The sequence below is a fragment of the Marmota monax genome, unplaced genomic scaffold (genome assembly GCF_021218885.2).
Source record: "Marmota monax isolate L192 unplaced genomic scaffold, Marmota_monax_Labrador192_F-V1.1 WCK01_AAM20220418_F8-fsc00235, whole genome shotgun sequence".
Classification (NCBI taxonomy): Eukaryota; Metazoa; Chordata; class Mammalia; order Rodentia; family Sciuridae; genus Marmota; species Marmota monax.
Window position 1 is genome coordinate 1390680 of NW_026693185.1, and position 27446 is coordinate 1418125.

General features: G+C 51.0%; 1 protein-coding gene across 2 annotated transcripts in view; it reads left to right on the plus strand.

The window, feature by feature from the left end:
* The window catches only part of Galnt17 (polypeptide N-acetylgalactosaminyltransferase 17), a 358134-nt gene that overhangs the window by 19925 nt on the left and 310763 nt on the right, over positions 1–27446 (plus strand). The window lies entirely within an intron of this gene.

Below are 27446 nucleotides of genomic sequence, written 5' to 3' on the forward strand. Positions count from 1 at the left end.
CCCCTTCCTGTGCTCCCTCGTCCTCACGTTGACTGTTCAGTCTCTTTGGAGTGTGTCGTGGTTTCTCTCAGCAGTTCTGGTTCCCGTGTCCGGGGGTTGAGGATGTTGGTCATTGAGGGCTAGTGTGTCATCTCTCTTTTGGGTGAAGCTTCTTTTCCAGTCTTTGCCTATTTTTTAATTTTTTCGTTCTCCCCTTTTTACTGAATTTTGAGAGTTCTTTATGTACTCGAGAGTCAGATTGCGACTCGTGGCTTCTTCAGTCCGCGGCTCGGGTTTTCATTCTCCTAGTTTTCAAGTGGCAGATGGTTTAAATTTTGATGAAGCCAGTCAATCAGTTTGTTTTTCGGTGGATCTTGCTTTGAGTGTCGGATCTGCAACGTCTCCCCCCAGCTCATCCTCACAGAAGCTTTCTTCCATGTTTGGCTTGATCAGTGGGATAGCCACAGGTTCTAATGTAGAACTACAGGCTGCTTTGAGTTAATTTTGTATACGATGCAAGATATGGATCAAAAAGTCTTTTAAATTTTTCAAATGTGCAATCATTCCAGCATCGTTTGGTGTCTCCTCAGAGGGCCTTTGTACTCTTGTTGAAAGTCAGTTTTCTCTGTATGTTTGGGTCTATTTCTGGACCTGGTATTTGTTATGGTTTAGAGTGAGGTGTCCCCCAAGAGCTCAAATGTGGGACACTGCAGGAAAGTTCAGAGGTGAGATGTTTGGGTTATGAGAACATTGGTCTGATCAGTGCACTAATCCACTGATAGGGAGTGACTGGGTGGTGACTGCAGGCAAGTGGGGTGTGGCTGGAGGAGGTGGGTTCCTGGGGATGCGCCTCTGGGATGTATATTTTGTCCCCAGTGAGCAGAGTTGTCTCTCTGCTTCCTGATGGGATGTCCTGAGCTGCTCTCCTCCACCATACCCTGCCGCCATGATGTTCTGCCTCACCTTGGGTCCAGAGCAATGGAGCTGGACATCTGTGGACTGTGACCTCTGAAACTGTGAGCCTAATAAACTTTTCCTCCTCTGAAATTGCTCTTGTCGGGTCCTTTGGTTGCAGTGGTGAAGAAGCTGACTAAGTCAATGTTCTGTCCTGTTGCTGTTGGTCTGTATTTACAGGCCACACTGTCCCGATTGCTGTCTGCTTACATACACATGGTGGAATGATCACTGCAGCCAAGCAGATCCACATACCGTTGCCTCACACGGTCACCTCTGTCTGGGTGGAGGCAGGTAAGAACCTCTGAGGTCCGCGCGCTCAGCAAATTTCCAGCGTACAATACAGTATTGTTAACTTCTTTATGAAGTTTTTTGCATTTCTGTGTGAATTTGGGCACCCATCTCTTCCTGAAAGTGAGATTTCTTGTGGGATTTGAGTTGCCGCCATCTTGTTTGAAGCGACTGTCTGTGTCCAGTGGCTGGTGGCCCCAGACGCTGTCCTGTCCTGTGAGTCCCGGGCACCATTACCACTCATCCTTTCATGTGGTTCTTTCTGCATTTCACGGTCGTTTCTTCCCACTCATGCGTCAACCATTGTTCGGCTGATGTCTTGAAGGGGACCCTCTGCAGCTCTCTGGTGTGGTCTCTGTGCGGCTGTCCCCCTATGTGACTCTGTCCTGGGAGCTCTGGCTGCCTGGGCTGCCTTGCTCCCTGTCCGTCCTCTCAGCCCAGGGAGCCCACTCTGTCTTCTGCATTCTCTGTTCTCAGAGCACGGCTGGCCACGCTCTCAAGGTAGCGGCTCACCTCACTCGATGCGTCCCTTGGGATCACTGTGGGTTGCTGACCAGTGTCTTCACCTATGCTGTTTTGTGTATTTGTCTGTTATTTTGTTGGTTCGGGTGGAGGGCGGATTTGGTGCCTGTTCCTCTCCATCTTGGTTGGAAGTGGAAGCCACTCACTTACATTCTACCAACTGGTCTCTTAGGTGGTGTGGTCCCTCTAGATGGGATGGTGTCCAGCCATGCTCTCTGTCCTTTCAGACTTCCTTTGTCTTGGATTGAAATCTATCACAACTTGACCACTGCCATTACTTTTTATTGCTTCTGTTTCCCACTTAATGGCCCTGTCCTTGAAGATCATAGCTGAGTCTTACTTAAAATCTTGCCCTGATACTAACTGTTGGCTGTGCAGGAAAGGGAGCGAGGTTTTCCTTTTCCCGGAGAATATACAGGGTGCTGTTTTCCTTCTTGCCTCTCAAAGGAGTAGCTGGAGAGACGTGTTCTGTTTAAAGGTTGAAGCTCAATTCAGAATAAGCTGAATTGAGGTGTGTGTGTCTGTGCCTGCATGGGCACAGTCGTGATAGGGTGCTTGGCGTTTCAGCCTGGGTACAGGTTGGGTAATTGGGAGTTCAGGCGCCCCCAGACAATTCAGTGTGAATTGATAAATTTGATCTTCAGGAGAAACAGACTCATGTGGCCCCAAACTTTTTTTTTCTACTGAGAGTTTATTAAACAAATGCCGTGAGATTCCATAGCTATTTTAAGTATCCCCCTGTCATTTTTACTGCCTGGTGGCACAGACGGGGAGTTCCCCAAATATGCGATTAATAGCAAGCTTCTGTGGGAATTTTCTCTGCTTAAGGAGTGAGTTTGAGGGAGGAACAACATAAGAGAGAAAAAATAGGAGTGTCTTTATGAATAATTATTTTAGACAATTTAAGTCTCATTAGAAATATTCTCATTAGGAATATTTGATTTCCAATTACGTGCAAGTTACAATTGGGGGAGGTGAATCTGCTTGTTGTGGCTCTGCTGGGTTATCTGTCATCAGTGCTTGTGGCCATCATTGGGTGTAATATGTAAAACGAATGCAGATGGGTTTTTAATCTGTTTGAACAACTTGGAAACGTGAATCCCACGGTAATGGAATTTGCTATGCAGCGCCAAAGGATTTATTTTTTTTCCCCTAAATTGTGAAGTTTTGTGCTATTTATTTTTGCTTTATTTGAAAAAGATCCTGGGACAATGCCAGTGACAACTTGGAATTACTTGCAACTATATTAGAAATACTCGCACGGGGCTGAAAAGGTCCGTGCAGTTGCCCGGGGCCGACCTCGGGTCGGGAGTCCTCCCTGGGCTCAGTGAGGGCTTTTCACCAGCTAATCTTTGTGCCTGCAGTTGTGGAGGGACAGGCCATGATATGAAGAAGGGAGGAGTATGGGAGTTCTGCAGCTAGGACAGCCTGATGAACGTGCCCAGGCTGATCTCGTTGGCCAGTTTGGGTTTCCCGTTTAGTGCACACTTTCCAGAAGGGTCGCTCCCTGGCCTCCCTCGCCAGCCCACCTGCGCCGCCATCTTGGTTGATTCTTTTCAGCTGTCGGGGTACTTTGTCGGGGGTACCGTCTGGGGTACTTTGCTGTGCTAACAACAGGGACACTTGGTGGAAGGGAATTGAGGGGTAGATGGTTGAAAACCACACAAGACTGTAGAAACTGGGATATGGGAAGAATATGGGAAGAGGGCAAAGAAGTGAGAGTCCACATGAACGCGTGCGTGTTCCTCAGAACCATGGATGAGATCAGCCAGGCTTGTGAGTGGATCCCAGAGCCCCAGAACAACTCTCTTCTGTCTCCACTTGAGATGTCCGGCTGCCCCCAGGATGGAGAGGCGCCTTCTAAATGCTTTTCAGCCCCGGAGACACCACAGTTACCTGCCTTCCAGAGGGAAAGCCACTTGGGGGGCCAGGCCGTGTCACCGTGCCCATTTCCACGTGCCTCCCTCAGTGCTCCCTGAAGGGTGAAAATCTGCTAGTCTTAGAGTCAGACTCAAACTCAGGATCTCTTAAAGATGGAGTGACCTGATTACAGAAGTCAGTAGTTAGAGGTGACTTTGAAATATCCCAGTGCAGAACATCCCTTATCTGACATGCTTGGGACTGGAAGTGCTTTGTGTTTAGACTTTATCTTCAGATTTGGAATTTGTGCACAGCCACCGTGAGATTCCCCCCCGGGGATGGGACCGAGGCCTAAGAGGGAAATCATCTGTGCTTCAGGTGCCCTTCATGTGCATCTCCTGCAGGCAGTTTTGTGTAGTATTTTCAGCGCACCTGCATTTTGACGGTGACCTGTCACGTGAGGTCAGGTGTGGCAGAGAGTCAGTGGTCAGAAGCCTCTGGTCATGGAGCGTTTTGGACTTTGGAGTAGGGACGCTGCACTTTCTCTTCCTGTTGGTGTGAGATGGGACTTTTGCCACGAGGACATTGCTCTGTCCTAAGGGCCAGGAGAGGGACTTTGGGCAGAACTGAAAGCAGCGGAGGGAGAGGAAGACAAGGAGGCGGGAGTCGAGCCGAGCCGAGGATAGGACGGGGTTTGCTTTTGGCACGACAAGGCCACTGCGTGTTTCTGGCTCTCATGATCACTATGGCTCTGTGCTGCGAGACTAGCTGTCTCTCCCTCCTGCGCATCCGCCTGCTGTGACACCGAGCCTGGGGTAGCTACAGGGTGCTGTCCAGGCCATCCCAGGAGCGCCCAGAGCTGCTCTCCACGGGGGCATCCTGGGACCCACAGCTGGGGCAGTGTGGAGGTCCCAGGGCTGGCAGAACCATCCTGGGGGGAGCCTGTGCCCCTATGTCTCTGGGAGTTGCAGTAGGGCCTGCACTGTGGGCCTGCTGGGTGCTATCTGGTGAGGGGCTGGGTGGCCCTGGGCTCAGCGCCTGCTGGGTGCTGTCTGGGGAGGGGCTGGGTGGCCCTGCGTGGGGGTGTTCCGTCTGATGTGTGGCCTCCAGAGTTGTCGTCTTTCTTATTAAAAGTGAGGCACACAAGTTTAAGAGTGGGGATTGTCTTTGTGGCTCAGGAGGGGGCGGGGCAGGGCCAGACACTCCTGTGCCTGACCTCTGCTGACCCTCACATGGGAGGTTCTCCCGTGCTACTGGGTCCCAGGGCAGGGCCAGGCACAGAGATGACAGGTGAGGGTGTCCTTAGGCAGGAGGGAGGTGGCGGTCAGTATCTGGAGCCCCTCACAGTGCTGCCCCGAGGAACCGGAATCCCGACAGGATCCGCAGGAGGGACATCTGATGGGGACTTCTCAGCAGACACACTGGCACTGAGAGAGAGCCCTTGGCCTGTCGGGGACATGCACCTGGGCAGGTGGCCAGGAGCCTTGGGGCCAGTGGGAAAGGTAGTTCAGTTTGGGGCCCTGGGCAGCAGCAGGAGTCACACGGGGTAGAGGTATAGCTGCCACCCGCAGGGGCTCATATTCCAACTGTGGGGAGTAATGGAAGGTTGATTTTTATTTTTGGAAAGATTTTAGAGAGAAAATTTTAAACATGAATAAAAAAGGAAAGTACAGTAAATGAACTGTAGATGAACCAGACCTCTAGGCTCCAAGTGACACTCTGCCATGTGTGCACAGGTATATGTGCCTGTGTGTGCGTGCCTGTGTGTGTACGAGTGTGTGTGTGTGCATGTGTGCATGCATGTATGTGTGTGTATATGGATACATACATAAATATGTGTGTGCATGTGTGCTGTGTGTACACGTGCACACACGTGCACGTGTGTATATCTGTACGTGTGTATGTTTGTGTACAAGTGGACATATGCATGTGAACGTGTGCGTATGTGTGTGTGTGTGCCTGTGTGTTTGTGTGTACATGCCTCTGTGTGTGTGTGCATGTGCCTGTGTGTGCATATGTGTGTGTTTGTGTGTATGTGCCTGTGTGTGCTTGTGTGTGTGTTTGTGTGCATGTGCCTATGTGTGTGTGCATATGTGTCTGTGCATGTGTGTGTATGTGTGTTGTGTGTGTGTCTGTGTGTGTGCATGTGTGTGTATGTGTGTGTGTGTCTGTGGGTTCGTGCATGATGGTGCGGGATTGAACCCAGGGCCTCACACGTGCTAGGCAGTACTCCACCACTGAGACTCACCCCTGGCTCCTGTCTTTCTACAGTCTGTCTGTCTGTCTAGTGGTGCAGATTTCCTCCCTTCTTCCCTCTATCCCTCCATCCACCCATGTGTCTACCTGTCTGTTATGGTGTCCCCCGAAAGCTCATGGGTGAGATGTGGAGAGTTTTCGAGGTGAAGTGATTGGGTTAGGAGAGCCTTCACCTAACCAGTGGATGAAGCCCCAGGGGGGTTAACTGGGTGGTGGCTGTAGGCAGGTGGGGCTGGGGGAGATGGGTCCCTGGGGTTGTGCCTTGGGGTTTATGTCTGTGCCTGCTGAGCAGATCTGTCTCTCTGCTTCCTGATGGCATCATCCCCAGCTGCTTTCCTTTTCCACACCCTTCTGCCATGACGCTCTGCCTTACCTGGCCTCTGGGAATGGAGCCGGCCCCCTGTGGACTGAGACCTCACAGAGGTGAGGAGCTGACAGAGCACCTGTGGCCCTTCCCCTGTCCATGGGGTTCATGCAGGAGAGTGGCTTGTGTGTGTCTTAGAGGGTCCCTTGGGGGGCGGGTGGGGGTGGAATGAGAAGGCAGGGATGAGTTTGGGAGGACACTTGAGTTCCCCTGGGAACTGCTGAGGGCCGATGGCGGGCTGAATGACATGGTGACAGCAGAGTTGGCATGTGGAAAGCTCAGAGATGCTTATGGGGACATTCCAGTGACTGTGATTCTGTAACAAATTGTCCCAAAACTTATGGCTTAAGATAATGACGGTACTTATTTTGCTTGCAAGTCTGCGATTGGGGAGGGCTTGGTTCTGTCCCCTCACCGTCCCCTGGCGTGGCTCGGAGGTGCGGGTCTGGATCTCCCGACTCCTGCTCCTCGCGTCTGGCTGGCCCATGCTGGCTGTTGGCTGGGGTCCACCACGAATGGCCTTGGCCTGTGGCCTGGGTTTCTCAAGGTGGGATCTGGATTGTAGGGTGAGCGGTGGGAGGGAGTGCAGGGGAACAGGACTGGACTTGCTGACATGGCTTCTTGAGCCCCGGGCCTTCCCTGAGGCCATATTCTGTTCATCAGATTGGACACAGGTGCAGAGGAGGAGGAGCCTGCGGCCTCCATGAGTTCCAGGAGCATGTCGTCTGGAGGCACTGCCCTGCCATTTCAGGAGAGAATGGCTCAGCACCCCGGGGGACTTGTTAGGAGGTCCTGTGTCAGGACAGCTCCAGGAACTGAGCTCACAGTCAGTCCGGAGGTTAAATGGGAGCCATGGTGGTTGGGAAATGGCGTGTCCTGCGGGTTCCTGTGCTGGAACGTGTGTCCTCAGTGGTGAGGCTCAGAGGTGGTGGGCCCTTTAAGAGGAGGGGCCTCAGGACACAGGGGCCTGACCTCCAGGAGGGATAAGGTGTCCTCATGGGACCCTGAGTCAGTTCTCCTGAGAGCTTTGTTTAAAAAGGATGGCGTGGCACCCCCCTCCCTTTGCCTCCCTCTCCTACCCTTGACCTCTCCTTCCTGCACACGTCATGAAGTCTTCACCAGAAGCCAGCACCATGCCCTTGAACCTCCAGAATTGCAACCCAAATTTTTTTTCTTTATAAATTACCCAACCTCAGGCATTTCATTACAACAATGGAAAAACTGGAGGATGTAACAGGTTTTGATAGTTGAGTGAGGGGAACGAGGGAGAGTGAAGAATCTGAGGTGACATCCAGATGAGGTGCTTCTGGAGTGAGGATGTCATTCATAGAGAGAGCAATGTGAGTGGCAGGACAGGCTATTCCAGGAAAGGAGAGACGGTGAGGACCCCTTGACTTGCACTGTACTGTGTCAGGACAGCTCCAGGACCTATGGGTCCTATGGGTCCTCAGATGCAGCTTCCTCCAGCAGTGGAGTTTTGGGGGTTTTGGAGAGTTTTGCACAGGGGAGGGTCTCCTGGCCTCTCTGCCTCCCTCCAGGAGGCTGGTTGCCCTCCAAGCCCATGCGGAGGCCTGCGGCACGTGCTGTCCTGTGGAATAAGGCGGGTAGCGCTTGGCGCTTGCTCAGTACACCCGCAGGCTGTCTGCAGCCCTGGTGGTGTGCTGGGACCTGGAGGGACAGCAACTCTCTAAATGCACCCACCTTACCCTAAAGAGCTTTGTCTCTCCCAGGGGAGAGGGAGCTGCAGAGGTGGCAGCTGAGGTGACAGAGAGCTACCAGCCAGAGCCTGTGGTGTGCGCTTGCTGGGTTTGTCCTGGCCTCCGGGTTCTGCAGGGGTGGCTGTGGCTGGTGTCCCTTCTGGAGCACAGGGTCCCTTCTGTCTGAGAGGAGAGGCCAAGCCCTGGCCTCACACGTCACGGGCCTGTGATAGACGTTGGGCTCTCCTGGTTCCCCGGGCTCAGCGCCTGGTCCCTTCCCTGTTCTCCACTCCCCAAGGCAGAGGCTACATCAGGTTTCCCTGGCCACTACCTCTGACTGTAGTCACTGGGGTCCCATCAGTCCCACCTCCCTGGGAACTCGGCCTCTGCTCCCAGCTTCCCGTGTCCGGGCTCTGATTTAGAGTCATTTTCCCTGGGTGGCTCTGAGACTGGTGACTGAAAATCTGATTCCTTGCAGCTCATAGTGAACGTCTGTAATTCAAGTCAGGGGGCCCTGAGTGGGTTCAGAGAGGGAAGCCGCCCTTCGCCTGGCAGGACGGGCACTGAGGAGCAGGCATTGAGCTGCCCTGGGAAGGCCGTGGGGCTGGGCGGACAGAGCTGGTGGAGGGGTGGAAAGGCTTTGGCTAGAAAACCAGCGGGAGTGGTGTAAGTCAGCAGCGCTAGTGGAAGACACTACTGCCGGGTGTGCAAGGGCCACGAGAGTGTGTTTCTGCATGCTCATGTGAGCACACACGTAGCTGTGTGAGGCTGTTGACTTTCATATCTTAAAATTATTATGACAGTCATCTCATAGTTCCGTCCTGCCTGTTCAGGGACGTTGGTTGGCTTTTGTCAAGAACCCGGAGCTCGGCGAGTAGAATCTGCAGACTGGGAACGTTTTTATTGAAGGCAAAACTTATGAAATTTTTTGGAAAGAGTTACGGCACTTTTCAATCAGTGCTAATCTTTGATGTGAAATAGATACTTATTTCTATGCAAAGGAAGAGAAACAAACTACAAAGGTAAGTGTGGTGGCTTGCCAGATGACTTAGGGAATGGAAAATGCGTCATTTTCCAGTGGCTGCTGCTTATGTTTCTTAAAAATTCATTTATCTGTTTCTCACTAGTGCATATGAGTTGTACGGGGTAGTGAGTTTCCAGGGAGACTCCCACACATTCACGTCCACTCTCCTGTCCACTCCCCCTCCCACCGCATGCCCTCCCCTGCCGGCCCCCTTCCTGGTCCCTAACTGTCCCCTGCCTACTTTCAGGTCATCCTATTTATCTTTATTTTTATTTTGCTATTTTCTGCGTAGGAGAGAAAACACGGGATGCTTGTCTTTCTGTGTGTGACTTATTGTACTCCATACGATATCCTGTGGTTCCACCTAATTTTCTGGGAATGACAGGATTTCGTTTTTGCTTGTGACTGAAGAATGTGTGACTGAGTGTCCCGCCACCTCTTCCTTATCTGTCCGTCTTTTGATGGGCACCCGGCTGGTACCCTCCCTTGGCTGCCTCCGAGAACGGGGGTGTGTTGGTGTCTCTCTCGAGTGGGACAGTGGAGTCACGTGGAACCTTGTGCTGTCTTCCTCAGTGGCTCTACTAACTTACACCTCAGGGGCTCTACTAACTTACACCCACAGTGTATGGAGCTTCCTTCCCCCACATTCTTGCCAACTTTTGTTATTTACTTTTTGAAAATAGGTCATTTTGACTGGGGTGAGATGCAGTCTCCTTGGAGCTGAGATCTGCATTTCTCTAATGGCTAAGAACATTGAGTTCATTTCTGTATTTTGTCCTTTTAAAGCTCAGAGACCACTCTGTATACCCCTCATTTCCAGTGTCTCCACTCCTCCCTGTATATTTGAGATATCATCTGGAGTTCTTTCCTTCCAGGCTGAGGACATTTCCTTAGATTTTCTTGTAGATTTTCTTGCAGGTCTGCTTGAGACAAACTCTCTAATTTTGTTCCTTTGAAAGGGCCTCCATTACATTTTTATTTTTGAAGGATAATTTTGCTGCATATAGAACTGTGCATGGACAGTTTTTTTTTTTCCTGTGAAGCACTTTAAACATATCATTTTAGTGTCTTCTCCTCCATGGCTTCTGGTGACAAGTCTGTTGTCATTTGTATTATCATTCTCACGTTTGAAATGGATATTTTTCTCTGTTTTCAAGATTTTAACTGTGGCTTTCTTGATATTTTTCCTACTTGGGTTGTACTCACCTTCTGGAATCCATGTTTGTCTTTCAACCAGCTGATTTTTAAAGCCTATTTCTTTACGTTCTTCCTTCCCCATTCTCTCCCTTCTCTCCTCTGAGACTCCATCTTGTTTCGGGGATCCTGAGACTGTGCATTTCTCTTCAATATGTTTCCCCTTTGTTCTTAGAATGGCATAGTTTCCATTGATTTGTCTTGAAGTTCACTAACTCTGCTACTGTCTCCAATCTGCTGTTAATCCCACTTGTTAGTGTGCTTTTCACTTCTAGAATCCTTTCTTAGTTCAGTTTTCATTGTTTTTAAATTTCGAAGCCCAGGTCCCCATCTGTTCATTTATTGTATATGTATTTTCATGGATTTTTTTTGAGTACATGTGTAATGCCTGCTTTAAAGTCCTTATCTACTAATCACAGAATCTGGGTCATCTTTGGGTTGATCTTCTTTGAAACCTCAAGAACAGGTTGTTTTCCTGTTTCTTTGCAAGTAGTCATTTTTGATCAATTCCTAGACATTATTAAATATATATTATGGAAACTGTGGCTCCTGTCCTATCCCTTTCAACAGGACTTGTGTTCCAACAGACGGTTATTTGGCTTGGACTCAGACTCCAAATTCAGTGCCTTGTCCGAGCTGGGCAGTGCTGATATCTCCAGTTATTTATTTCATCCTGCGGCTGCTGCTGCCCACACCAGGTCCCCTGTGACCTCTCATATCTGCGTGTGGGTTCCCAGCCAGCCCAGGATTCGGGTGGACGTCGTGCACAGCTGTTATACACAGAATTTCACCCCAAACCTCATGGCTGTTTTTGTAGCCCCTGGGTTTCCCGCTGAAACCTCAAACCAGACAGCTCGTGCCTCTTTGGTCCCTGGATGGATTTATATTGGAGAGGATGCTCAGGTAGGAGGCTGTTGAAAACTCATAAATCTAACCTGCTATGCTTGTTTCTAAGGAGGCTTCTGACAGTTTCTGCCTACTTTCCTTCAGTACCTTTAAATGATTTTTTTTTTTTAAATTAAATACAGTTCTGGCTTGATGATAGGTACCTGCAGGAGGGTTAGTCTGTAAAACTCCTCTGCTGTTACCGGGAGCCAGAGTCAACAGTGAGATTTTGGCTATTCTTTTTATAGCTTTATTGATACATAATAAGCCCTAATATTTAGACTGCATACTTTGATGAGTTTTCATAGATGTTCACCCTTGGGAACCCTGGCTGTACTCAAGGCGGCAGTCAGCTGGGAGTTTTATTAAGGAGTCCCATGAAGGTGTGCCACGGGAGTAGGTGTTTCTCATTGACCTGCTTTGTGTTCCCGAGGTTGTGCTCCAGGCAGTATGTCATGTGGTCCTTGCAGTACCCAGGTGAGTAGCATGGTGACATTGAACCCTCTACCTGTGAAAAACTGAGGTGGGCGAGTTCAGTGGCTTGCCCTTCTCACAACACTGCCCTGTGTGCTAGCACACTGCACACTAGGAGATGCGTGCCCGTGCCCTGCTCGCCTGGGGAGATGCTGAGCTGTGGCTCCAGGAGCCCGTCTCATTTTATGTGTGGAGAGAAAGCTGTGTAGGTGGGGTTGGGGGCAAAAGGTTGAGGGTAGGGAGTTTGGAGATCACAAAGCCCCATGTGAGCCGAGTGGGGACTGCAGTGTGCCTGAGGGGGCGGCTGGGGAGCACAGAGGCTTGGCACGGCCTGGGGAGCAGGTAGAAGGAGGAGAGTGGTGCTGGTGGGATAGGAGGGAGAAAGTGTCCTTTAGAGGAAGAGTTGAGAGGAGGAGCCAGGTGTGGGGGAGCGAGGGAAGGCGTGGTCAGGCCTTTGTGTCCACTCTTGGCCGTGAGCCTCAGGTGAGATGGACACCTGGAACAAGGTGTGGCTTGGGCCCTATATTGTTCTGCTTTTCCATCATGAGACCTGCCTAGAACATCTGGGCGGGGGAAGTTCAGTTGGCTCTTGATGTCAGGTCCAGTCTGTGGTCGGCGGACTCCATTGCTCTGGGCCTTTAGTGAGGCAGAGCCTCATGGTGGACGCGGTGGCACAGGCAGGACACTCAGCTCATGGCAGCCCGGGGAGCTCCGGTGTGAGGAGCTGGGGATGACATGATCCCCAAGGCAGCCTCCAGCGACCCGCTGCTCCAGCCACACTCACTGCCTGTGCTGCCACCCGCTGGTCCCTTAGTCCACCAGGTCATGAAGCCCTCCGTGGATTAGCCCCCGATTCGCTGCAGCTCTTGTGACCCGGTCACTCCACCCCTGCACGTTCCTGCATCGTCTCCACAGCGGCGTCTGGGGACACCTGGTATTCAAACCACAGTGTGCCCCAGGGGTTCACGTGCCGGGTGCTTGGTCAGCAGTGTGGAGAGGCTGAGAAGGGGCAGAACCTGCGAGAGGTGGGGTCTCTAGGGAGCTTCCTGGGCCATGTCCACCCTGTGACGGGACGAGTGAGTGTCCACAGCACTGTGAGGGCCCCTAGGGGTGGGTTAGTTACCGAGAGAGTGGGATGTTGAGCAGAGTGAGCCTGGCTCCTCCCCACCCTCTCCTTTCCTCCCTCTCTGTGGGGCCTGCTCTCGCTCTCTCTTCCTTTCTCACAAACCTGGACCTTGTGACACTGCCAGAGGCCCTTCCCAGAGGCCCAACATATGGGGCCACGTGATCTTGGACTTTCAGCCTCCAAAACTGTGAGCTGAAAAATCTCTTTTCCTTCTAAAGTGCCAGCCTCAGGTATTTTGTTATAGCAATAAAAAATGGTCTAAAATAGTATTTTATAAGTTTTGTTAAAATAAATAAATTGGCTGGTGATAGGGATGAGGGGTGAGGCTTCCTTCTGTACCACTAAGGTAACACTTCCCTTCCTTGAATATGCATCCAAATCACCTCGACGGCAATTACGGGTGTCACCTGAGTTTCTGACTCAAGGCTGGGCTACCCCACAGTCTGAATTTTGACTAAGTGCAAACATTGCCAAGTTACACTTTTGCCGCGGGTCCTGGGCTGCACTTTGGGGACCAATTGCATGAAGTCAGGGGAACCTCACACATTCCCCTGCCTGTCCCTGTGCTCCAGAGCTCTGTGGCTGCTCAGAAGCAGGAGTGTCGGGGAGTGTTTCACCCTCAGTCTCATCTCCTGGAGTCAACAGGCACAGAGGTGACTTAGGATCATTAGTCACCATGTAACGTAAAATTTATTTTATTACCCACCTGAGCTCCAGAGCCCAGAGCCTTGCTTCTGGAGCCCCTGGGGTCACTTGAGAGCGCTGCATCTTCTGCGACAGATTCCCTGTGAGCAGACGAGGAGACCTCCCCTGTTACTGCAGAGGCTGAGTCCTGGGAAGGGCAGCGCTGGCCGGCTCCAGCAGTGACCATGGGGGGGTCCTCCTGGGGCTACTTCTTAGCCAACAGTAGAATCGTGACGTCACATGTCATCGGGAGGGTGTTCTGGTCATCCTGCCAGTTTGTCGGGTCTCCTTAAGCTGCTGCTTAGACGCGAAGAGGAGACTGTTCCTCTGTTGGTGGTCCCTGTGTGTTTCCCAGCTTCGCAGGCTGTGCCTTTGCGGGGGGAGGGTCACTGTTTCTTTAAGCACGTCATGTGCATTTTATGCCAGTGACCGCAGTAGTGATCACAGCAGTGACCGCAAGGCTGGCAGGGCACTGTGGGCCTTGCTGATTTCACGATTCCTCTCCGGTGCTATGAACCAGGGGTGCAGAGTAAGGAGGTGCAGCTTCCCAATTTAGTGTCAAGATGAAAACTGAGCAGATAGTCACCCAGGGCCGCTGTCGTTTCTCAGGGGGCTGGGCCTGGGCGCGTGAGGGCACGCTCTCTGCTGGACAGCTTAGCCTTCCGCCCAGTGGGATGAGGCAGCCGGGGCTTTTCTGTCTTCCTACGGCTCTTCCCAGGGCAGCTCTTGAAGACAGGCACTTGCCCGGCTCTACCCACCTGCCTGACCCGACGTGCCTTTGAGACAGTGTGGCTGTCCCCCCGTCCCCACCTCTCCTCCCAGTGGCAGGCCTTTTATAAAGTCTCCACGTGCACACTTTTGCAGAAGGTCCTCCTGGGCTCACTCAGTTCCTCCCTAGGAGTTTCCATCTGGGGTGACTCTCCTGGGTGAGAATTCATTCCAGGCACTGCTCCCCAACACACCGAGGGCTGACCCAGTCGACAGTTGGTTAGGGTTTAGCTACGAGGGGTTCCCCTGGGAAGCTCTGTGTGAGACTAGGTGGACTGTTCAGAGGTGAAATGATCCGATCACGAGAACTGTAACGTCATCAGTGGATTAATCCATTTGATGGATTAATCATTTGAGTGGCGTACTGGATGATAACTGTAGGCAGGTGGGGTGTGATTAGAAGAAGTAGGTCACTGGGGTGTCCCCTTTGGGGACTCCTTGCTCTTGCTGTGTGCTTCCTGGCTGTCATGAGCTGAGCAGCTTTGCTCTTCCAGGCCCTTCTGCCATGACACTCTGCCTCACCTGAGGCCCAGAGCAATGGGGCCGGCCAACCAGGGACTGAGGCCACTGAAACTGTGAGCCACACTCAATTCTTCCTGCTCTAAGTTTTTCTTGTCAGGTATTTTGGTCACAGTGACAAAAAACTAATAAGGCCAAGTTCCTCTTGGCCTTCCCCCAGGCCAGAACCCAGTCTGCTGATGTCCTGGGAAAGCCAGCGCACAGGACTGGGGATGTGCCCAGTGCGCACGGGGCCCTGGGTTCCATCTCCAGCGCGCGTGCGCACACACACACACACACACACACACAGCCAGAGACAAAGCAGTAGCAGTAAGAACTACCATGTGGTGCCTTAAGCTGAACTGTGTCCCCTCGATTCACATGTTCAAGATCTCCAGGACCTCAAAAAGTAACCTTATTTGGAAGTCAGGTCTTGAAGGGGTAATGAAGTTAAAATCATGTTGTTCTTACAACCAGAGGCGACTAGGATGCAGAGGAGCTCAGAGGGAAGACAGGGGAGACACCTGCCATCTACAAGCCAAGCAGAGGCTGCAGCCGGTGCCGCCCGCGGTGTCAGGTCTCAGACATCTGGCCCGAGGGACTGAGAGCACTTGGTTTCTGTGGCTCCTGTGGCTCAGCACGTGGATGGCAGCCCGACACACTAAGGCACGGGTCAGGCGTGGCGAGGACGCCTTGACTCTGGACTGCGTGTACTGCCCAGTCAGTCGACCTTGGCTGCCATTCCAGAGTCACTGTCTCAAGGCCTGCAGCTGGTCGGGGAAATGAGGAGGGAGGGGAGGGTTAGAGGTGGGGCTCTGGACCTGGAGCCACCCTGCTGCACAGCCGGGGACCCTCAAGGCTACCCCTCAGTCTCCGCATCTGAAACCCGGGGCTCACAACTGCAGCCAATCACAGGGTCACTGTGAAGTCCCAGTGCCAGCCTAGGAAACCAGGGCTCCATCAAACGAATCCTCAGGAGGCCCAGGGAGCTGTTGGGAAGATTGGTTTTGTGCCCTCCAGGAGAATCCAAGAGTCCTTTGCGCCCTCTGAATCAAGAGACATTAGTGATACTGGAGGTGATCCTTTTGTCACCTATCAACCACTCTATCTAGGCTCTCCAAAGGCAGTCAGTCCTGCAAGAGAAGAAACTGAGTCACAGCCCCAATTTTGAACATAGAGGATTCTGCTTTTTGATGGATCTTTTAAGTCCTTAAATTTATATTTTCTGAATCATCCCCCCACACACACACACACGCTTTTTATTAACCAGAAGCTAAAATGGCATCCCTCTCTAGAAGGGTTTGGATATGGAGTGTCCCTGAAGACTGTGTGGAAGGCTTGGTCCCCAGCTTGGCACTCCTGGGTGTATGGTGGGACGTCTGGGGTCATTAGGACTGTGCCTTCGCAGGGCACTGTGGGGCCCCAGCCCCTTCTTTTCTTTTTTGCATCCTGGCCACAGGGTGACAGTTTTGCCACGTGTTGCCACCGTGAAGTGCTGCCTTACCTGGGCCCAAAGCAGTGGGGCCTGTGGATCATGGAGAGAAACCTCCACAGCCATGAGCCACAGAAAACCTCTCCTCTCTTTAGGTGGATTACCCCGCGGTGTTTTTTGCAGTAACAGTCAGTGATGGGCATACCCTCCCTCCCCTCATTCCTCTCCAAGTGGGGATCACTTTCCTGCTGGGTCCGGATCTAGGACCCACATGGGCCAGCTGGGAAAGCCTCATGATTAAGAGTGCCCTCTCTCTGCTTCCTCTCCCCCCACTGCAGCTCTGAGTTGATCAGGACCACACCCCCTGGGGCATATCTTAGCTCTTCTCCTGTGGGCACTTTGTGGCCTTCAGGTCTCAGCTGGAGAGTACAAGAGCTTACACTGGAGCTTGTGCCCAGCAGGTGGACAGCCTCCTAGGATTCACTCCCAATCCCCTTGTGCCAAGCAGACCTCACTTGCCATTTGCCATTGCCCCTGATGTGACCAACCCAGGAGGTGAGGGGAATGGGGTCAAGTGGACCTCCAAACCTGATTTCCTAACCGAGGGGCTGGTGGGTGTTGTCTTCCCAGGCAGCACCAAGATGAGGGAGGGATCTGGGCCTCCAAGAACAGAGGCAGCTCCTGTCTTGTGTGGAGATGCTGCTGCCCTGGGAAAGTAAACAGTGCCCCTGAGGCAAGGAAGGCTGGCTTTGCCGCAGCCTGGCAACTCCTTCTCTGGGGACAGAGCTCGAGTCTCTCTTCTTCTTCCCAAAGGTAAACATGCAGGGAGAGCTCCCAGCCTTCGACCCAGGTCCCCTGTCTTGTTTTCTCTGGATTTACTATTTTAAAGCAAAGCTTGAATCTCTGACAGATGCACCCAGCTGCACCCTCTGCAAAAAACCAGAGCTGTCTCCAAGTCTTCGTCGGCGCCTTAAAACTGTTGATTGAGTAAGAGGATAATTCAGCAAGGGATAGAGCGCCAGAGAGAGACGCAGAAATCTCTGTGGTCAGTCCTGCTCTCTGCTTGCTGTGTTTCTCTCGCTGTTGTCCATTGCCCTTGGTGTTGTTAGAGGCACAGCCGCACTCATGCACTATCTCCCAGCCCCACGCGCCCTGCTCTATCCACTGTGGAGTTCTGAGAGTCCAGTTTGTGGTTTGAAGTCCGTCAATACTGACCTGCAGACAGGCTGCTGCTGTCCCGCTCTGTCTTGGAAAATGACACCAGGATGAGGGTCAAGTCACTCTCAAGTCGAAATGTGCACAGTAAAGCTTGGGGCACATCGAGGTGTCCCTGGACACACGTGTGTCTCATAAGAAAGGGGAGCAGGGAGGGTAGGGAGGGCCTTTCGGAAGGGGCCCAGTTTAGAGGTCAAGTGCAGTGTAGCGTCTGAGGTGTGTGTGTTGAATCATGCTCTGCAGCTCTTGCAGAAGGAAGAAATGAAGTTTTGAAACAGGAAGGAGGAGAGGACTGGGCAGAGCTGTGTCTTCCTGGAAGGCAGCTTGTGGGGTGGCCCTTGGCTGGGGAGTTGCTCCCTCCATGGGCTGCAGGGATGGCATTCCTAGTGTGTAGGGTTAGATAAGACCAAGGACTGGCTGCTCTGTGGGTCTCCGGCCCCGGAGAGAAGGAGCAGTTGAAGAGAGGGGGGGCTGGAGGAATGGTGACCACAGAGTGTGGGCCAGTGGTTTGTGCCTGGAGGAAACAGGCCTTGTGATCATGGGTGCTGTGGGCTCTGCAGAGGCCCCCGGACCGTGTTGGGTGGGAGAAGGGTGGTCTCACTCCAGCTTCCTCCAGAGCATCTATGGTTTGGGTTTTTGTTGTTGTTGTTAATATCTTGGCTATATCTTACAGGAGTATTTGAACAAAAAAACTGTAGACAAGTAAAACCATTGTTTTCCTGTGAAATCTCAAGATCTGAGACCTGGCCATTAGGAACAGTTGGTCATGAAGAAAAAGTATCTGCCCAAGCTGGCCTTGACCGTGGATGTTAAATGGAAGGCCAAGATGCACAGGGTCCAGGAGGGGAAACGGGTCCAGCTCAGAGCTGAGATCCTGCCCTTGTGTTTCTTGGGGGAAATGCGGAGTTTTTAAAACCGAGTTGTGCTCCGCAGAGCCTCAGTGTGCAGTTTGATCTGTTTGGACAAACGCATACTTCACATGACTGCCCTCCACCAATACGCGGAACAAGTCCAGCCCCCCCTCCAAAAAAAACCCCCGTCCCCTGTCAGTCGGCCCCCTACAGCCTCCAGAAGCTGCGCTGTTGTGATATTTTTAGCCATGGATTAGTTTTCCTGCTGGAGAGTTCCGCACGGCCAGATTATGCAGCAGCCTCCGGTGTCTGTGATCCGCCTCCCCGACTCCGCATGTTTTTGTGTTTATCTCTGTCGGGGTCTGCAGTCCTCTTCTGAGCCCAGCAGATAGTAAATATTTCAGACTTGGCAGCCACCAAGGCTCCATGGCAGCTCCTCAGAGCTGCTGCTGCTACAGGGGAGGAGCTTAGACAGGATGCAGCTGACCAAGGGTGGCTGTGTTTCAATAAAACTTTATTTAAAAAAACCAGGTGATTGGTCTGTGACACAGGCGAGCTGAGCTCTGATGCGGTGTCTGTGGTTCCATCTGCAGAACCGTGTGCTGCTATCACAGTTCATCCATTCTGTGGATGGACACTCCGACCGTGTCCATCGTTTGGCGATTATGAACAGAGCTGCTGTGAATGTTTTTTTATGAGACATTTTCATGCTCATTTTTTTTCATTTTTCATTTTTTATGAGACACTTTCTCTTGTGTCAATGCCTAGGAGTGGAATTACCATGTCACGATAGGAGCATGTTCAGCCTTACAGAAACTGCAGCATTCTGCACATTGGTTGGCAAAATCTGAGTGTCCCCATTGCTTCTCCTTCTCCTCACCTGTGTTTGTCGGGCTCAGTCTTTTCCATCTAGCCACCATCACGGGCATGGACTGGCATCTCCCTGTGCTCCACACTCCTCCTGAGCTCTTCCGCTGGAGGGTTGTGTTATTCTGAGGGGGCTGGAGGGGGGCCTCGTGCAGCGCTCAGCCTCTCAGGCACAGACTGGCCTCTGCACAAACCTGAGGGGTGACGTGGATCCTGATGGGCGGTGACAGAGCATCTTGATCAAAGGTAGACCAGAGAAAGGCCTCGGAGAAGGGAGGGAGGGCAGAACTTCACACGTCCTGGAGGAGACGTTGGGTCTGGAGGATGTCCTGCCATGTGCTGCTCCTGACAGCTGTGACCACAGTGGCTCCTCGATGCCTGCTGCTGCCTTAACAGCGTCCACACAGAGCTCTTCCCTACCCGCTCCCCTAGCAGGGGCTGATCACCGAGTCTGTCCTTCCCTGAAGCACTTTCTCTCCCCACAGTGGTGCTAAACCACAAGGTCAGGCCTGTCCCCTTAATTATGTAAATGAAGGGTTGGAGTTATTTGTTCTGATTGGCTTACTAAACTCGGAGCTTGGAAGGTTGATTGGTCCAGGTTAGCTACCTCCCCACCAACCACCTGTACTCGGCCAACAGAGATGTGCCTTTAAAACTCCCAACAGCAGACCCCACAGACATCCCTCTCCAGGACGCCCTCTCCGGGACCCCCTCTCTGGGAGTCCCTCTTAGGGAGCTCTGCTTTCTTCCTGTTGCTCTAGTTAATCCTGTTGCTGTCATCCGGTGTGTATGGAATTTGTCTTTGAATTTGCAAGACAAGAAACCCCCCACCCACACTCCATGACCCCGTTTTCCCCTGAGGCCCGTTGCCTCTTTGGTTCTAAACACCCATCTTTGGCAGTTTGGCTCCACAGGTTGGCAGGTGTCAGGGCCCTGCCTTTCAGAGCCTGGAGACCAGGCAGGTCCCTGTGTAGGAAGCCCCCCTGGACTCCTTCCTGCCACGTGGTTGGTGCCCCTGCAGGGAGTGTTTGTGTTTGGAGATGTGGAGTTTAATTTGTGTCAGAAAATAGCAGCATTCCTATTTCATTGATTTCCTTTTTGCCACTTTCACGGAAGGGAAGAATGAAAGCTGGGAAATTAGCTACAGAAATAGCAAGTGAATAATAAAATAATGTGTTGCTGGTGCTTGTGCAGCTGAGAGAAGAGCCATGTTTTCCTGCCCTTTGGTCCGTGTTGACAGAGATGTGCTGGTTTCTCGGTCGGTGTGGTGTTTAGGAGATACAAAGCTTTCTTGCCTCTGTGCCTAGTAACACAGGTAACCCTGTGCAGGAGTTTTGAGCAGAAGTGGTGATGTTTTGTAAGCGAGGAGTCTGAAGGTCACAGGTTTTGGACTTGCCCCAGGTCACTGGGCATGGACTGTGGTTCTAGTTCAATAGGCATTTGCAACCCAATTTCTTGATGGGTCACAAGATGCTTTCATTATTATGAGTTTTACCCTCCTACCTAGGAAAAGGGGCTTGGGGATTTAAAGAAAAAAAAAGAAAGAAAGAAAAACAGAGGTTGGATTGTGAAGGTCAAATAAGGCCCTTCCCAGGAAGGCAGCATCAGAACTGGAGGAGGGAGAGGGCATAGAGGGCTTCTGGAAGCATGGCGCTTCCTCCTGCCTCGAGATGCAACTTGGCACCGTGCTTCTGCTTGCTGGTGAGGACAAGCACAGGGTGGAGACACCCTAAGCACTGGGCATGTGTCACCCTGGTTCAGTCATCTTGTGCCACCGCTCACCTGAGCCATGGATTCTTAGGTATGATCTCCTCTCTCCCTCCCAGCCCTGAGCACTGCTCGCCACCCAGAGCAACTGCGGGTTCCTGGTTTAGCGCCTCTCTTGGGTTACAGGGGCTGCCTCGTGGGAAAAGCAGCAGACACCAGCAGGCCTCAGTGCTGCGGCACCAGCTCACCTTGTGTGGCTCTGTGGGAGCCAGGTCTCCAAGGAACTGGAGGGACCCAGAGATGGGCGAGGGCTGTCTGTCCCAGGGCCTGGAGCACTATGACAACCTCCTTCTTACCACTGTGCCATCTTTAGCTCCCAGCACGTGAACTGAGGTAGGAATGTTTGCGTAGCTCTGGCCTGGGGCTGAGGGGTGAGTGGGGAGACCAGGGTAACTCCTGCGTATTGAGCATGTGTTTTGTGTCTGATGCCTGCTCAGAGCTTTACATCCATTACCTGGTTATATGCTAATAACAGCTCTGAGGTTTTGTCTTCCGTGACTGTGATGAAATATCTGAGGTTGACCACTTGGTAGAGGAGAGAGGTTTACTTAGCTCACAGTTCTGAAGTCTCACGGGCGTGGTGCTGGCCACAGCTCAGCTCTGGTAAAGACTTCCTGGCTACAGTGTAGCACGGTGGATGGCACCGTGGTGGGAAAGTGTGTGAGAAGGAGGGATCACAGGGTGGGACTCCGCCTCTTAACATCACCACCCTGGGGACCAGGCTTCCAACCCAGGAACCTTTGGGGGACAGACTCAGCCATTTCCAGCCACGGCAGGTAGGTGCCATGGAAAACCCACTTTCCAGGTGAAAGCTTCCTAGAATGTTTAGTGAAGCATCCCAGGCAGCAGAGCTGGGATCTGAGCCTAAGCTGCCTAACTTAACTTCAGGAGGAGCCTTGATCACCCAAGTCGGTCAGCCTGTGTGCCTCGACATTTAGGACCAGCCCCCAGTAAGAGCCGTGGCCACCGAGTCGCATTGAGCTTCCCCCAGGGGACACATGCCTCCTGACCTCATGGCTGCTTGAGGGGCTCGTCCTGTGTGGCTCCACGGGGCTCCCGGGCACTTGCTGCTATGCCCTCGGGGCTTTGCCTCTGCTCTTGCTTTGTCCCCATCTGCTGCAGTAAGTCACAGCCGTGGTACTACCTGCTGGCTGCTGTGAGTGCTAGAGAAACAGCAGCCTCCAGTATTCTTGGAACCCAACATACCTGGGTTTAAAGCCTGGTCATGCCACCTGGTAGTGTGTGGCCTGGAGACGGTCAGCTTCTGACAATCTTATTTCTCATGCATAGAAACAGAGAAGGAAACACCACCTTCTGTGGACCCAGCCTGTGTAAAGTGAGGAGTGTGCACACAGGGCCGCAGGTAGCTCTTCTGTGCCGCAAGACCACTAACGAACCGTCAGGGGCTCCCAGGATCTCCGTGAGAACAGAACAACCTCTGTGCTCCCAACGTGATTCCCTTTATTCATTGAGGTAGGCTCGGTGCGCTCTGGTGATTTTGAGTCTATTTACTACACGTGACCTTATGCTAGAGAGATGGAGAGGAAGCCAGAAGGCTGAACTTCCAGAATTTTCTCTGGGGACTCCTGGTCAACTAGCAGTAAGTGGCAGACGCTAGCAGTTAAGTGATAGCTACAAAAAACAAAACAAAACAAAACAAAACAAAACCCGAGAGTGAAGACGTCACGACTAACTATGCCTTAGCTCATGCAGATTGGGAGGACAGCTACCGAAGATTGGCAGACTCTTTCAGCCACATCCAGAAGGCTTGGTCACCAGCTGATGGCTCTGTTGGGTGGTGGGGTCTAGTTGAAGGAAGCAGGTCACTGGGGGAGCTCCCTCGAGGGGTATGGACAGGCCCCTTCCTCTCTCTCTTTCCCCACTTCCCCACTGACAGGAGGTGAGCAGCTTTGTGATGTGTACACCATGAAGTTCTGCCTTCTCACACACCCAGAGTGGCAGTGACCATGGAACCTATGGAACTATGAGCCAAAATAAATACTTCCTCCTTTAAGGTTGTTATCTCAGGCATTTTGTTACAGCAGCGGAAAGCTGGCTAACGCAGAGGACAGTGTTGTGGTCTTGGTTTCTGCAGGTGGAATGGCTGAGACTTGGTACCAAAAGAATTGTCCTATCTGAATTTCTTCCAGAAGGTCTCTGTGTTTTCCTCCAGAGAGGCTTTATTTTTGCTCCTTCTACATTTCCCCCGCAACTCTGAACAAAACTAAGTGTGGAGTTCCCTTAATTTATGTGCTGGCTTTAGAATGAACTGGAACATCAGCAGGCTTTAGAATGATCCGGAGGGCTTGTTTTACACAAATTGCTGGCATTACCCCCAGAATTTCTGATTCGTTAGTTCTTGGTGGGGCCTGAGAATTTGCGTTCCTAAATTGTTCCCGGTTGCTGCTGGTCCTGATTATGCTTTGAGAACCCCATGCCGGCCACCTCTTCTCTGTCGAGAGTGACTCATCTAAGTGTGAGCAGCTCATACCCTGAGGAAATGGCAGGGCCTGAAGCCTCCTCTAGAAAGCAAGAACTCTGAATTTTTTCTTTGGAAGATCTCATAAGTGGTCCATTTGTTTTCCATGGGGTGACTTTAAAGTCTTTGGCTTGCTGTCTTGTTTGGCTGTGTTCAGAACACCACTGTTCTTCCTTTTGCAGTTTTTAAAACCCACTGGAATGTGTAACTGGTTTGAGCAGTGGATTAAGATTCATAATTATCCATCCATCCCCCCATCCACCCACTCACCCATCGTAAGGTGCTGTTAGACTGTAGAGCTGTAAGGAAAACTGAGACCGTGTCCCTATGCACAAGGAGTTCATGGTACGCAATATAACTCTTCTATCTTGTCTCCCTTCAAACTAAATGTGCTTCTCTTGCTTTCTAGTGACTTGAGATGATAGTTGATCCATTCAATTAATATTGACCCTTCTTGTAAACACACCTCTCTTTAGAAAATGCTTTGAGAAATCTGCTGACTTCTTGAAGTCAAGGCACCTTGCGTTGAAAATCAGTTCCTTCTAGAGAAACTTTACAGGGCCCCTTGGTGCTGATGACAGAAGAGTCTCTGAATAACAATGCCATGACTTAGAAACCTCTGTGCTCTTACCAGCTTATCTTCAGAGACGTGAGACTGCTTCAGCTGGCCCAGCTTTGGCCTGCAGGGTACTCTGTGCAGTGAGCTCTCCCCTGCAGGCCATGTGCACGCCCTGTGGATCGTCCCAGGGCACCTTCCCAGGGCTCCGCTGACTGGGCGCACCTGGCACTTACTGCTAGGTAAGGGCACCACTCAGGCTGCTGGGTGCTGCTGGTGTGAATGTTCTGGATGGTTCCTAGAAGCCAGCTTTACCATGATTAATCATTCTGAGTGTCCCTGCACCTGCAAAAGTGTCCACAAATTTGAGATATAGACTTGGGTGGAAATGACCTGATCATTTCTGTCCCCTCTCTGTCCCATCCGTGTTTAACCCACAGAGCTCTCCACGTGGTGTGGTGACCAGGGGTGCTCAGTCTTCTCTGCTTCTCTCCCTTCTCCCCATCTGGCCCGTGTCCTTGCTCCTGCATGGCCTGCATGGCTCCGCGAGTGTCCAGAACTCCATACACCTCTGCTGCTGCATCTCCCTTCGCTGGGTGTCAGGTCATTTCCATTAGTTTCAGTGGCTCCTCCTGCGCCGGCCTCTACGGCACAGAGCAGAGCCGACTCAGTGTTCTGAATTGCTTACGTTTAGATGATGTTATTTATGCTTTACTGTCCTTACTGTTACAGTTTCAGTGACTCTTGATATGATTAGTCACACCTCTCAAGGAATTGAGCCAATTTAATTGTCTCTGCCAAAACTGGGCTGAATGATTTTTATTTGTTTTTCTAATTTGGTGTGTGTGTGTGTGTGTGTGTGCTGTGTCTATTCCTGTGTGTATGTACATGTGTGTGTACACACATGTCTGTATGTGTGTGTACACATGGGTGTCTATTCCTGTGTGTATACATGTGAGTCTTTCCTATGTGTGCACATGTGTGTTGGCATGTATATGTATACATGTCTGTGTGCATGTGTAATACATGTTTGTGAGTGTACATACATGGGTATGTGCATGTGTATATACAAGTCTGCGTGTGCATGTATATATGTGTGCGTGTACATACATGGGTGTGTGTGTCCATGAGTATGTGTGTAGATGCATGTGTGTGTGTAGATGCAGATCTGTGTGTGTGTGTATACACATGTTTGTATATATACATGGGTGTGTGTGCATGTGTATGTGTCTTTGCATTGCTGGGACTGGAGCTTGGGGCCTCCTGTGTGCTTGGGGAAGTGCTCCACCACTAAGCGGCACCCCATCCCTAATTTAAAAAATCACAAAGGGCGTGCCCCCCCCCCCCATTTTGATCTGTGTTTCTGTAACTTGTGGCATCCTGAGCCCGTGTTCAGTTCCTGGCCGAGTGCACTTCTGTTCGTGTGTTCCAGCGTGTGCTGGAGGCTGGTGGTTTTCCATTGTGCGAGACACTGTGTATTTCCACTTGGGTGTGTATATTCGTGTCTGCACGTGTGTGCTTTAGTAATCTGCATGTAGATTTTCCAGTGCTGATGCTTTCCTCTTGTGATTTTTTTTTCTGACTTCAGAGAAATTGATGGCTTTCCCATGTGGTAACTAAAGCCTCTGCCTAGTGGGAACTCCTCTATTTATTGTTTAAATAAATGTTTATGTTTCCTCTGACATCTCTTCCATCACAATGATTTTAAAAACACTTTACTTGGGAAAAGATTGTAATTCCGTTTTCTTCTGGTTGTTCCTGTTGGGTCTGTTGTACTTGGTGGTGTTTTGTCCCTGGATGCAGTGTGGGCATGGAGAGGAGCTAGTATGTCTCCATCTGGTCCTCTGGCTTCAGTCATAATGCATGAAGTCATATTTCATTTCACTTTGTAGTTATTTAATTCTTTAAAAATTTGGATCCCTATCTGGGACTCCTCTACTGCCTTAATGATCTGTGACTTGGTTTTAAGGCATTATCACCATTTATAAAGTGTTTGTTTTGAACATATTCTAGCGCTTAATGAAGAAAATCCTTTTTTATTCATCCCTTTTCCCAAAATAATAATGCTGTTTCCCCTTTTGATTTTAAAATTGCATTTCCCATACAGCAGTATAAATAAATAATGAAAAGTTTTACATGGCAAAGGATGTGTACAAAGGAGCCGTCCATTCTGTAGTTCCAGGGAAATATAATTTTAAAAATTTAAATTATAATTTTAAAAATATTCATCCCACAGACAGTATTATAACAAAAGTAAAGAAGATAAAGCAAAAAATTCTCCTTAGTTACCTGCCTTTTCTTGAAGTGCACATATGAATCTGTTTAAGTCTAATGAAGGCTGTGTGGGTCTCAATTCTGGCCTCTTCAATTTCATATTTAAAATTTCTCCTTTTAATATATATCACAAACATTTCTCCATATTAGTATTTGTCTTTTGTACATTTAATTTAAAAACACTTGTGTGCTTGTGTGGGGTTGGGTGTGATGTTTTGATGGGTGGATAACGTGCGGTAATGAAGTCAAGCTGATTATTAACGTAGCCATTGCCTCATCGACTTTATTTGTGGTGAGAACATTTAAAATCTATATGGTCCCAATTTGAAATTTGACAGTACATTACAGTTGACTATGCTGTGCAGTGTATCTCCAAAACTTGCTCCTTTTAAGTGACCCTTCGTAATCTGCCCCCAACCATCAACCTGGGTAGCCGCCAATTCTCTCTGCTCCTGAGAGTCTGACCATGTAACGAGGTCACACCATGTCTGTCTGTGCCTGTCACGTAGCATGGTGTCCCCCGAGCTCATCCATGCTGCAGGGAACAACAGAATTCCTTTCTTCTGAAGGCTGAATAGTATTCCTGTGACTGTGTGCGCATGTGTGCGTGTGTGTGCATGTGTGTGTGCGAGGGTGTGTACTGTGTGCACAGCTGTGAGCATGCATTTGCATTTGCTTCATGTTCTGTCAGCTGATGGACGTGCAGGTTGGCCCCACCTCTGGCTGCTGTGAATGGTGCTTCTGTGGACATGAAGTTCAGTCCTCTCTTCTGCACCCCAATTTCAGTTTTTTATATTTACACCCAGAAGTGGGGTGCGGGACTGCTGGATCATAGGGTGCTAGTTTTTTGAGGAGCTCCGTGCTGCTCCCATTCTTACCCTCGCTGTGCAAGGGCTGCCTTCTCTCCTCACCCCAGCGCCTGTCTGTTACCTTCTCAGCGATGGTATGCAGTGGTGTCTAATCGAGGCTTGGTGGTGGTAGAGCTGTAGAGCATTCCTTCCCTACACCCCCCTGCCCAGGCCCTTCACCTGTTTTCAAGTCGGCTGTCTCCTTGCTGTTGGGTTGGGTCCCTCACATGCTTGGGCATGAACCTCCTCCAGACGCGGGGCCCGTAGAGGCTCTGCCGGCCTGTGAGTGGTCCCCTCAGCCCGTCGGCTGTTTTCTGTGCTGTGCAGAAGCTCGGGGTAGGATGCAGCCCCATTTGTCTGATTGCTTCTGTTGCTGTGTTTTGGGGGTCGTATCTAAAACAGTCGTTGCCCAGGCTGGTTTCCAGAAGTTCCCCCTTCTGTAGCTGTTTTAAGTTTCGGGTTTTAGGTGTAAGTTGTCCATTTATTTTGCATTGGTTTTCACATGTGGTGCGAGGAAAGGTCCCACTTTCATTCCTCTGCATGGGGACATGCAGTTTCTGTGACACTGTGTTGAAGAGACT